At 40.1% G+C, this 12,742-nt stretch overlaps 1 protein-coding gene across 7 annotated transcripts in view; it reads left to right on the plus strand.

Moving 5' to 3' along the window:
* MTERF1 (mitochondrial transcription termination factor 1) overlaps positions 1–12,742 on the plus strand; it is a 494,830-nt gene that overhangs the window by 226,305 nt on the left and 255,783 nt on the right. Inside the window, exon 6 of one of the 7 annotated variants that reach the window (XR_010120077.1) lies at positions 1,147–8,226. The exons of the other annotated variants lie outside the window; for them this stretch is intronic. The gene's annotated coding sequence lies outside the window, so the exon portion shown is untranslated. Of the gene's footprint in view, positions 1–1,146; positions 8,227–12,742 lie in introns of those variants that run through there. 7 annotated transcript variants of the gene reach the window in all.

A 12,742-nucleotide genomic window follows, 5' to 3' on the forward strand; every position in this document is an offset into this window, starting at 1 on the left:
TTGACATGAAAGCCATCTCCCTTCCCTGTCACCTCTTCCCTTTGGCCAGCTCTATCCTGGGTACTTTTCTCTCTTCTCTTTTGGCCTCTGGAGTTTGGAAGTATTCTTCACTATTAGGTGGATGTACCCGTGCAGTTCTACAGACTCATTCTGAGCTACTTTCCTTTCTCTCCTAATCTTACTCAAAAAATTCCTGTCGATGGCCTCAGTCTCATTCTTGATTTTAGTGGCCGCTATTAGCTTTCAGGCCTGGTTAATATCTCTGTCATACAAATTGTAATATGTTCTTAGGGTGTGTCACTGGTTTCCATAGCTTTCACCAGTTCAAGTGCTCTTGCTGTTCTACATGTACAGTAAATGCAACCAAAGAAAACACCAGCTAGATAAACTCTGAAGCAGTGGTACTCTACTGGGTTATTTTGTCCCCCAGGGGACATTTGGCAAAGGCTGGACACTTTTGGTTGTTACAACTGTGGGGAGTGGGGAGGGATGCTGACACCTAATAGGTAGAGGTCAAGGATTTCATGAAAAGTCCTATAATGCACAGGACAGTCCCCACCCTGAAAGAATTGTTCAGCTCAAGATGTCAATATTGCTGAGGTTGAGAAGCCCTGATCCAAAGGTGTTTGTCTTGGAGCTTGCAACTAGGGTGAATATGTAAATAATGAGGGCTAATTAAAAACAAATTAAATTGCAATCACTTAGGAAAAACAATGAGAGAATCTTGAGATGGCACATAGTAAAATGTGCCTGCTTTAATAACAACAAAAATAATTATTTGTGCTTTATTGAGTACTCATTTTCACTTATAAAAATTATATCCATTAGATCTCCCGCCCTTCCCAACAACCTGTGAGTTTGGTATTGGAGATACCTTGCATATAAAGAAACTGAGGCATAGAGAATAAGATGACTCTCATAAGGACCCCAGACAAACATCGATTTTATCCAATGGAAAAAAAACCCCACAGGGCTGTTCTCACAGCTTAACTGGAGCTATAATGGCAGAAAATAAGGGCAGGAACCAAAGCTGCTGTCACAAAGAAAGGACTCTCCCAGTTCTCTATTTGGTATTTAAAAATAGGAGAGAAAATGGCATAGCTTGAATCTGAGATAATGCTTGCCACTTTGTGAATGCTCTTACAGTGCATCGCCTTCGAAACAAATTGGCCCTCGTCTACAAAGGTTTCTTTTTTGTACTCTCGCAAACTCATTTTTAATGGCTTGTGCGGCATCAGTTGTGCCCTTGAGCTGTAATGAAGGGCTCTGCAAGTCACCACAAGCGAGTCAGAAATGAATCTCACGGAGAGGAAAATGCTGGAACGTTAATAGGTTTTAATCTAAGGTAAGCAAACCTACTGAGCCACCACCATATGCTTTATAAAAATCTAAATGTCATGAAATTTTCAGCAGTCTTCCCTTGCCTGCAAATCAGGTTTGGTCCACAGACAGCCAAGTAGGGATCAGAAGGGAAAAATCTCAAATGCGCATAACTGCCCAGGAGCACACCTTGAGGAGTTTACAAGCACCATCCAGGCAAAACAAAGAAATAATTGATGGAGCACAGGAAAAACTGGCGGCTGTGTCGGGCAGGCATCGGAACAGCCTGTGAGTGTGGCAGACATCTTGCAATATATTTGATCCTATCTTCAATACCTTGGGTGGAGAAGGGGTGTTGAAATCTGACGGTCTCTGTTACATGGGGTTTCCCCTTAGGTTTTTATTTAAGTGGAAAAGCAGTGTTTGTATATTTTAATTTATTAGATGGATCCTAGCCAATTTACAGAGTGAGATTTAATTGCTAAACACCCAATTTTAAAGTTCATTTTCTGCAGTGCCTTGGCAGCTTTTGATAGATGTTTGTTCAGAAAATAACAATCTCTGAATATTAAAGTAAAATAAATTGGTTTTTAAACTGGTGAGCCTTTCTGCTTATGTGGGAATTTGGAGGTGTACCTTGAATTTTCCTCCTCTGCCAGGTGGGTGACAATGAAATACAGAGATAGACTCAGGGCCACACCTTCAGGGTCTTTGGGCCAAGGGTCTCCCTTTCAAGGGTCCTTGGGGCCAGCAGATCCTCTTTCAAGTGTCTTGTTAGATGTGTTAATTGCTATAATAACTACAGGGATGTTCCAGATACTTGAGATAGGATCTCTTCTCTCTTATGGAATGCAAAATGTGTCCCCAATTATAATGCAACAGATTCAATTAAGCAAAGTTATAGAAATGTTGAAGCCCTGCAAATGAAAGTTTAAGATTTAGCTGTCTTTCCAAGTTTGCATTAAGACATCTTTGCAAAGCTTACTACTTTATGCAAGCCATGATTCCAAGGATCTTATGGCTTTAATACTCATAATACCTTATGAAGTAGGTACTGTTATCACATCTGTTTTAAAGGAGGAAACAGAGGCACAGGGAGTTTCATTAGTTGGTCCAGGGTCACACAGCTCATAGGGGGCATGAGTACAATTTGAATCCAGGCAGTCTGTCTCTGGAGCCTCTGTGTGTTCCTAACCACTCTGCCATACAACTTCTCAGAGCAAGTAGCATAAATATATCCACTTAATACTGTATTGCAGAAACTGTAGACCTCTTATGTTGAATTTTCTGATTCTCTCAGCCTATGAATAACTTGCAACTATTCACAGTCCAATGGGTAAGTGCACTCTATGATTCTCTATAGATACCTCCTGTCCAGATTGAGCCTCCTCTATATAATGAGAATGTTGGTCCTGCTAATATTTTATAAAAATTGAAGCTACAGATGAGTCTTAGGTCATTGCCAGAAGTTCTACTATCCTGGGACATGGTGGGAGAGTCAGGATAAGGAATAAAACAACATTGAATGTGTCTTTCCTAAAACCTACCAGATTATAAATTTGGGACAGTCACCAGTAGTCTCAGTGACAGATCTCCATCTTGTGGCTTTGGAAAGCAGAAGAAATGGGAGGAGAAAGATGATTCAGAAGGCTTAGGGTAATGCCTCTCACACTTCAGTGTGCTTTTGAATCTCCCAGATATCTTATTAAAATGTAGATTCTTTTTTGTAGGTCTGGGTTGGGGCCAGAAATTCTAAATTTCTAACAAACTTCTAGGGATTGCTGATGCTACTGGCCCATAGACCATATTTGGGGGACAAGGATCTAGAATAGACCAGCATCATCACAGTCACCTGGAAGCTCATTAGAAATGCAGATTCCTGGGTTCTACTCCAGGCCCACTGAATCAGAATCTACATTTCCAAGTGGTTTATATGCACTTTAATTGTTTAAGAAACACGAGTCTAGAGTAGTCTTCTAACCATGAAGATGCACATAACCAATTAGACACACTTGTAGATGAATTGGCTATGGTGGGAGAGAAGATGGAGAGAGTATAAAGTTCCCATTAAAAGTTTCATTCAAGACTTTCAAATGTCTCTTTTCTTTGTGATCACTTGAATAGCTGAAAAAGTCCCTGAAATACCTCATTCAAAGCTTATTTGCAAAAGTCTGGAGAATCTTTTCATTTTAGAGGTGTTATTCAACTCAAATTGTTTCTCCTTTAGGGGTCTATAACTCAACCACTTGAATATTTTAAAATTTAGAAGGACAGGTCTTTCCCACCAATATCTGTCTCTGAATGGCATAGTCCTAAGTTTGAGTTGCCAGCAGAATGGACTGTGGCACTGTCAGCCCAGACTAGGGATGATCATAGATACCTTACCCCACCCAGAGAAGCCATTGGGACTTGCACCCAACCCTGACCCTTCCTGCATCAGTGCCCAGGCCCCTTTGGGGGTGAGTGGAATGCGGTGGAAGTGGCGGAGAGTAAAGCCAGGTTGTCTGGGGGCACCGGGAGACAAGGAACAGTGAGGACTGAGAACCATCCTTGTAGGGTGGAGAGGTAGCAGGAGGCAGGGCTACACCAAGGCTTCAAGCCCACAAACCATGCTCCATTGTCCTGTTGAATTTCACTTACAAAACACAAATTCAAAGATGAAATCAGAGTATTAAACCCTCAGGGCAGGGCTCTTCTGAGCGCAGGGCCCTGTGTAACTGCAGTGGTCATGCTCATGAAGCGGGCACTGACTCTGGACATTGCCTGCTATCTTTGTGTTTTCAGAATTTATTCACTCTTGCTTTTGCTCAGTCTATATGAAAAACTAAATAATGTTTATGCTAATCTGATAGTCCAATGCAGCGATCCTCCAACCCTGGGCCTGGACTAGCAGCATAAGCATCCCTGGAAAACTTATTAGAAATGCAGATTTGGGGTCTCTATCTCAAAGTATGGAAACAGAATCTCTAGGGGATGGAGTCTAATAACCTGTGGCTTTGACAAACCCTCCTGATGATTCTGAAGCATGCCAAAGTTTGAGAGTTTGTTGTTTGTTTTTGCTTTTATAAAATCACAAATTATTTCTGCAGAATTCCCAACAATATTTGGAGGTGACAGTAGCATCAATTTGTGGGCCCCATAGGTATTCCCTACTCTTGCCAGTTTTCTTCCAGTGGGAAAAAAATTTGTTGCAGCACCTGCTGCATGGGACACTTGAGTTGAAGTGTTCCTAATAGTTGCTTGGAGATGGTGGGAGGGCTTACATATTAAAGGAAATTCAGGTATGGGTTAGAGAGACAGAGAACCCTTAGCACAGTGGCTTTGGGCTCCAAGACACCCAACACAAAGAAATCCTAGTTCTCTTTCTAACCAGTTCAGTGGTGAGACCTTAAGGAAATTATTTACTTTTTTCTGATCCCACTGGGAACAGTATCTTCAGCCATAAAATGGAGATAATAATGGTGATATCTACTTCATGGGGTTCTTGTGAGGTTTGACTGAGCTCATGAGTGAAAGTCCTTATCATACTGCTGGCACAACAAATGGAAGCTGTTATTCCGGACATAAAATTATTGTGCACTGATCTAATCATATGATGCACTTATGTATCTATGAATTTTATTGGTAATAATGATTATTTGATATAAATTGAAACATCTTATTTCCATAAAGGTCACTGGAATATATATGTGTTTGTGTATATATGTGTATATATATATATATACACGTATATACACATACACACACATATAAATGTGAATCAGAACAATTCTCTTATGGGATCATTTTTCTTTCCTTTTTTCATATTTTCAATAGATATATCGTGGTTGTAGATATTTTGGAATATATATATATAATATTTTGATGCATGTATACAATGTGCCACGATCAAATCAGGGTAATTGAGATACCTATCACCTCAAACATTGATCTTTTCTTTGTGTTGAGAACATTACAAATTTTTCTCTTCCAGCTATTTTGAAATATACAATAAATTATTGTTAACCGTAATTTTCCTACTATACTGTCAAATACAAGAACATACCCCTTCTGTCAAACTATTTTGTAAACATTAATCAACTTCTCTTCATCATTCCTCCCCCTTCTCTTCCCAGCCTCTGGAATGGATCATTCTACTCTCAACCTCCATGAGATGTACTTTTTAAGCTCCCACATATGAGTGAGAAAAGCGATTTTGTCTTTCTCTGCCTAGCTTATTTTACTTTTTTTCTTTTCTTAGGGGGCTTCCGTAGATTCTACCTGGCTTGCTGGAGGCTTTAGCTTTCTTCTTTCCAGGACTGGAAACTCAGTTCTTCCCAGCATTAGCTTTGCTTCTGTGCTAAGCATAAATCATTGGAATTTCATAAGCTTTCTTTCTCTTAGCACTCATACACTTTGTAAATCAATTATTTGCAAAGTAAAAAGGACTCCCTTCAGTAAATATTTGCAAGGCAGGTCTGTCTTCCCCTGCTTTCCGAGCAGGGGCAAAGACTCCCTCTAATCCTGGCATTGAGGAGGATGGTGGAATATCGATTTGCTGCCTGCTATTTGCTCCATCATCACATCAGTTATAGGGGAAGTAGAATTATTCCTCCTCGGATATGTGGGCCTTTCTTTGTGTTTGGGTCTAAAAACCAACTCCAGGCTAATTGTATTCTTCTTATTGAATAATAAATGAAGATCAAGGTCTGTTCGACTCTGAATACAGCAAGTCAACTGGACTGTGAGTTGAGTATTGAGGCCAAGAGGCTTTTTCTGCAAACACACACTGCTTTTTGATTAAAAACCAACCACATAAAAGCAACAAAAAATAACCTGAACCCCAAGTGATTCAACAGGGAAAGAATACTCTCTTTAGGGACTTTGGATCCCAGGTGGCATGCATCTGGATGCTTTTAGCATTGCGGGACTTGAATGCTAAGGGCTGAAAACATTTATACCCAGCTCTTCCTGGTATTGATTTCCCTCATACTGATTTAGTGTGGGGCCTCTTGGTGTCTCTCTACTGCTTCTAGCAGCTGAGTTTTGGCCCCAAAGGGCTTTATTTAATGAAAACTTGGGGCTTATACTGTGAGAAAGATGCCCCAGGAATTGAAGTTGTAGACATCCCAATGGAGAAAACATCAAGACAAGAGTCATGTGCTGTGCAGTGGATGAGATGATGATATGAAGCCGCCACTAAAGGATGTTTTAAAGAGAAGAGGGAGCAGCAACCTTCAAATGACTGTTGAGAGTTAAAAGAAGCTCTTATTACTGAAAAATAAAGTACTTACATGAAATATGTGCAGAAGTTGCACTGGGAGAGGGATCAGAAGAGGAGGGGAGCCACATATTAGAATCTTGGAGAAGACTGTCTGGCTACGTATTAGAGCCACTTACAGACAACCATGGCCATTGGGGAGAGTTAAACAGGGTATGCTTTAAAAATAAAACTTTTATTTTAGAACAGTTTTAGATTTACAGAAAAATAGTGAAGATAGTACATGGACTTCCCATACATCCCACATCCAGTTTCCCTTATTGGTAACATCATAATGATTATTTGTTACAATTAATAGACCATGTATATTTGTTACAATTAGTAAATCAGTATTGACAAATTATTATGAACTAAAGTTCATATGTTATTCAGATTTCCTTCATTTTTATCTGATGTTCTTTTTCCATTCCAGGATTTGATTCATATTCCATTATCTCCTTAGTATCCTCTGGTCTGTGACAGTTTTCCAAACCCTGCTTGTTTTTGATGACCTTCACAACTTGCAGAAGTATTGGTCAGGCTTTAGTCAAATTTCCCTCACGTGGTGACACAGGATTTGTCTCACACTTTTCTCATTATTAGACTGGAGTTACGTGTTTTTCTGCGGAAGACCATATAGGTAAAGCGCCATTTCCATCATGTCATTTCAAGTGTCCATATTATCCACATGACTTGTAACTGTTGATGGAACAGGAACATTTTTAATGGGAGACTGAATTGCAACAGATGTTGAGTGTTGGGAATTAAGAACATTACGGATCGAGACCATCCTGGCTAACACGGTGAAACCCCGTCTCTACTAAAAATACAAAAAATTAGCTGAGCATGGTGGCGGGCGCCTGTAGTCCCAGCTACTCGGGAGGCTGAGGCAGGAGAATGGCGTGAACCCAGGAGGTGGAGCTTGCAGTGAGCCGAGATAGCGCCACTGCACTCCTGCCTGGGCGAAAGAGCGAGACTCCTTCTCAGAAAAAAAAAAAAAAAAAAAAAAAAAAAAGGAACATTTTACTCCTCAAATGTGGTATATTTCAGTTAGTGTTGCTTCTCACAAAATAAGAAATGGTCAAAACAAAACAAGTGAAGCAGTGGTAAAACTTATTTGTTTTTTTCTTGTAAATTTGTTTGAGTTCATTGTAGATTCTGGATATTAGCCCTTTGTCAGATGAGTAGGTTGCGAAATTTTTCTCCCATTTTGTAGGTTGCCTGTTCACTCTGATGGTAGTTTCTTTTGCTGTGCAGAAGCCCTTTAGTTTAATTAGATCCCATTTGTCAATTTTGGCTTTTGTTGCCATTGCTTTTGATGTTTTAGACATGAAGTCCTTGCCCATGCCTATGTCCTGAATGGTATTGCCTAGGTTTTCTTCTAGGGTTTTTATGGTTTCAGGTCTAACATGTAAGTCTTTAATCCATCTTGAATTAATTTTTGTATAAGGTGTAAGGAAGGGATCCAGTTTCAGCTTCTACATATGGCTAGCCAGTTTTCCCAGCACCATTTATTAAATAGGGAATCCTTTCCCCGTTGCTTGTTTTTGTCAGGTTTGTCAAAGATCAGATAGTTGTACCCATCAAAAAGTGGGCAAAGGACATGAACAGACACTTCTCAAAAGAAGACATTTATGCAGCCAAAAAACACATGAAAAAATGCTCATCATCACTGGCCATCAGAGAAATGCAAATCAAAACCACAGTGAGATACCATCTCACACCAGTTAGAATGGCAATCATTAAAAAGTCAGGAAACAACAGGTGCTGGAGAGTGTGTGGAGAAATAGGAACACTTTTACACTCTAATCTAGTTCAACCATTGTGGAAGTCAGTGTGGTGATTCCTCAGGGATCTAGAACTAGAAATACCATTTGACCCAGCCATCCCATTACTGGGTATATACCCAAAGGACTATAAATCATGCTGCTATAAAGACACATGCACACGTATGTTTATTGCGGCACTATTCACAATAGCAAAGACTTGGAACCAACCCAAATGTCCCACAACGATAGACTAGATTAAGAAAATGTGGCACATATACACCATGGAATACTATGCAGCCATAAAAAATGATGAGTTCATGTCCTTTGTAGGGACATGGATGAAACTGGAAACCATCATTCTCAGCAAACTATCACAAGGACAAAAAGCCAGACACCGCATGTTCTCACTCATAGGTAGGAATTGAACAATGAGAACACATGGACACAGGAAGGGGAACATCACACTCCAGAGACTGTTGTGGGTTGGGGGGAGGGGGGAGGGACAGCATGAGGAGATATACCTAATGCTAAATGACGAGTTAATGGGTGCAGCACACCAACATGGCACATGGATACATATGTAACAAACCTGCACATTGTGCACATGTACCCTAAACCTTAAAGTATAATAAAGAAAAAAAACTTATTTGACTCCAGTTCCGATTGCAAACTGAAAGGCTTCCAGTTTCTCAAACCGGTTTTCATTGAGACAGCTTGCAAGAAAAACTCACCCATGTGTGCAAGCAAATCTTGAAACTGTAAGTCTGTAACTGAGAGACTCCACCCATTCAGAAATAGTTGTTAAATAAGAGAGGTTTAGGAGTTTTTCAAATGAATTGTTATTGTTCCATGGTTTATATCTTCAGGAATTAGCTGGACAGTGGTCTGACCCTCCTTGGCTCACCTATCCAACAGGGTATTGATTTTTACAGAAATTTTGTAAAATATCAAGACAAAATTAGGATAATCATAAATTTTTGTGCTTTCATTATATGAGTCCCTCATCTTGTCTGTGTCAAAGACTTTGTGCAGGTTGTAAAAGCATTATACTTTCAAGCACTCATGCCTCAGACACCATGGCTGTGGTTACTTTGGCAAGAGTAGACAACGTTTATAACATATAGGGCTCCAAAGCCACCTACCTGAGAAACTGGAGTGGAGATAAGCATGATGGACTAAAATGCATTCTTGATGACAGTGGTAGACAGTTTTCCATGTTGTTAAAGGTCCCAGGTAGACATCTTCTGTTTGGAATGGTTGTAGGAAAGAATCTCAATGGAAGTGTATTTATTTGCTAGGGCTACCATAACAAAGCACCACAGACTGGGGGCGCTTAGACAACAGCAATTTATTTCCTCACAGACCTGGAGGCTAGGAGTCTGAGATCAAGGTGTTGGCAGGGTTGATTTCGCCTGAGGCCTCTCTCTTTGGCTGGTAGATGGCCATCTTTTCAGTGTGCCCTCACATTTCTTTCCTCTGTGTGTGTCTGTGTCCTAATCACCTGTTCTCACAGGGACACCAGTTATATTCAACTAGGGCCCACACTAATGACCTCTTGTAACCTTAATTATGTTGTTCTCTTTGTTTTTGTTGTTTTTTTAGGTTCAATACTTACTATTCAACAAATATTTATTGAGTACTATGTTTACCTTATGGGCTTTAATTTTTTTTAATTTTAATTGTTGTGGGTACATAGTAGGTGTACATATTTTGGGGGTATGTGAGATATTTTGATATCTCATGCAATGTATAATAATCACATCAGGGAAAATGGGGTATCCATCACCTCAAGCATCCATCCTTTCTTTGTGTTGCAAATGACACAATTATACTCTTTTAGTTATTTTTAAATGTACCATAAATTGTTGACTGTAGTCACTCTGTTGTGCTATCAAATACTAGACCTCATTTATTTTAACTATTAACCATTTTTTTGTACCCATTAACCGTCTCCACTTTCCTCCCCAACTACCCTTCCCAGCCTGTGGTAACCATCCTTCTACTCTCTATCCCCATGAGTTCAATTGTTTTGATTTTTGCTCCCATAAATGAGAACATGTGAAGTTTGTCTTTCTGTGCCTGGCTTATTTCACTTAACACAATGATCTCCAGTTCCATCCACGTTGTTGCTAATGACAGGATCTCATGTTTTTATGGATGAATAGTATTCCTTTGTACCACATTTTCTTTATATTCATCTGTTGATGGACACTTAGGTTGCTTCCAAGCCTTGGCTATTGTGAATAGTGCTGCAATAAACATGGGAGTGCAGATCTCTCTTTGATATATTAATTACATTTTTAAAGACACTGTCTCCAAATACAGTCACATTCTGAGGTAGTGGAGATTAGGGCTTCCACACACAAATTTGGGGGGACACAATTCAGTCCATAACAGGAAGGGTAAAGAATTCAGTAAAATAGATATTTCCTTCTCTCTAGACCTGGGTTTCCAGGAGTCTGGGATGACTGACATTTGATGCTGACTTTTTGCTGGGCTATTTGAGGGGAATTTAACAATGGAGAAAAATGTGAGAGGGAGCACTTCATGTGGGGAGAGCCATGCTGTGTAATATGGCTTTGTCAGGAGCCCATTTCCGGACGTTACCTGTGGTGTTTGCACAGCTGTTCTGTCATTGTACTCCTTGGCAGCCTGAAGGCTGATTTCCTGGTGAATTTTCACCTAATTTCCTTTGCATCTGCCTTATAAGTGATAGTTTCATGTCTGAACTTTAAAAATGGCATCAGCCAGAATGCTGATTTATTAATTTACAATGAGAAATGTAATCATTGAGTGGACTGAGTACTCCAGTTTCTTGTCCAGCATGTGCTTTCCCTGCAGGCAAATGTAACTGAGAAGCCAAATTATCATCAGAAGGTGGCTTGGTGAGCATGGAATCAGGCCAGGGGAGTTAGGGATGAGATTTGGCATTCCCGTGCTTTTTATTCTTTGGGCCAAGTAGTGCTGAGCAGCATAGACTGGCAGCACGTGCTGGCTGCCTCTGCCTCTGCCTCTGCTACTCTCCCTGACTTGCCATTGCCTTCTCTGGCAAACTCAGCAAGCAGGACTCAGCTCAACCATCTCCACCTCGGAGAAGCCTTTCTTCATTTCCCCCGACAGAGGAGGTCTCTCTTCCTTACCCCTGTGGTACTTTATGCTAAGTATGTATTTGGCATCCTGTGTTTTGGTTATTTATTTACTCACCTGTCTTCTCCACTGAACTCAGAGAAACTTAAGTGAAGGGATTTAACTGTGTTTACTGTATACAATGCAAGTGGTCAGTGTTCAATAACTACTAACTGCTTAATAGAAGTTATCATTATGGTAATTCACATTACGGTGGGGGTTTATATATATTTGTTTTTGTTTTTGCTTTATGTTTTAATACACTTTCCAGTAAGTTGCTCGTAAGACAAGATCTTACATTGCACTAATAGCTATGAGGTGAGATAGTCAGGTAGGCACCAGCATCAGATGACAACATACTTAGAGGTTAAGTGATTTGTCAATCAATTAAAGGCACTTTCCACCAAACCTGCTTATCTTGAGAACTGGGTCTCCTCTCCCGTGAGTTCTCCCTGTTCTTGCCCTGTGGGTTGATACCTACGGCTTAAGCCTTTCTCCCACATCTTTAATTTTCCTCTTTCCTCCTCCTTAGGAGCCTGGAGCTCTCTGAGTGCTTGGTGTTCTCTCTTTAAAAGGACCTTCCTTCTCAGCCCTGTCTTACTGGGGTGGATTCTGCACTTGAAAATCCTGCTCTTCCCTCTTTGAGCACCCATTTTCTCCTCATGCATTTCTCTTCTAATTTCCGGGTCAAACTCTGATTCCCTGAGACATTTAGTCTTGTGAAGAAAGCAATGTGATTAAATTTAATTTACACTAAGATGCTAATAACATCCCCAGGGTATTTGCATATTAAGATTTTAAGAGTGAATTCCTTATAGCAATGTTCTGAAAGCTGGCTACGTGTTACCATATTGGCATTTCTCTCTCCCTCTCTCTGTGTCTCACACACACACACAAACACACAAGTGTGCACACACACATTTGTGTTTACTCCGTATTTGGTAAAATTTCCTGGGCCTTTAGAAACTATTTCTTTTTTTATGTTTTTAAAAGAAATTTCTATACTTTGCAGTCCAGATGCTACCATGAATTTCTTCAGACCATCAGCAACTAGTCCTTATAACCTTTGGGGAGATACAGCGCTTCACCAGTGAGTCATTAGCTTTTGGGCCTAGAGAACAAATCTGAAGGACCTTTTCATATCTCATAATTAAATACATTCTGCAGCTTGCAGATAAACATGCTGATCTGACAGTGAGTTAAGGAGGTTTATCAGCATTTGTGCACCTGCAGCGTTACACTAAAAGACATGACTTCATTAAAACTCACTGTGCTTGTGAGAACAATG

Source organism: Symphalangus syndactylus, chromosome 3 (genome assembly GCF_028878055.3).
Source record: "Symphalangus syndactylus isolate Jambi chromosome 3, NHGRI_mSymSyn1-v2.1_pri, whole genome shotgun sequence".
NCBI classification, from domain to species: domain Eukaryota; kingdom Metazoa; phylum Chordata; class Mammalia; order Primates; family Hylobatidae; genus Symphalangus; species Symphalangus syndactylus.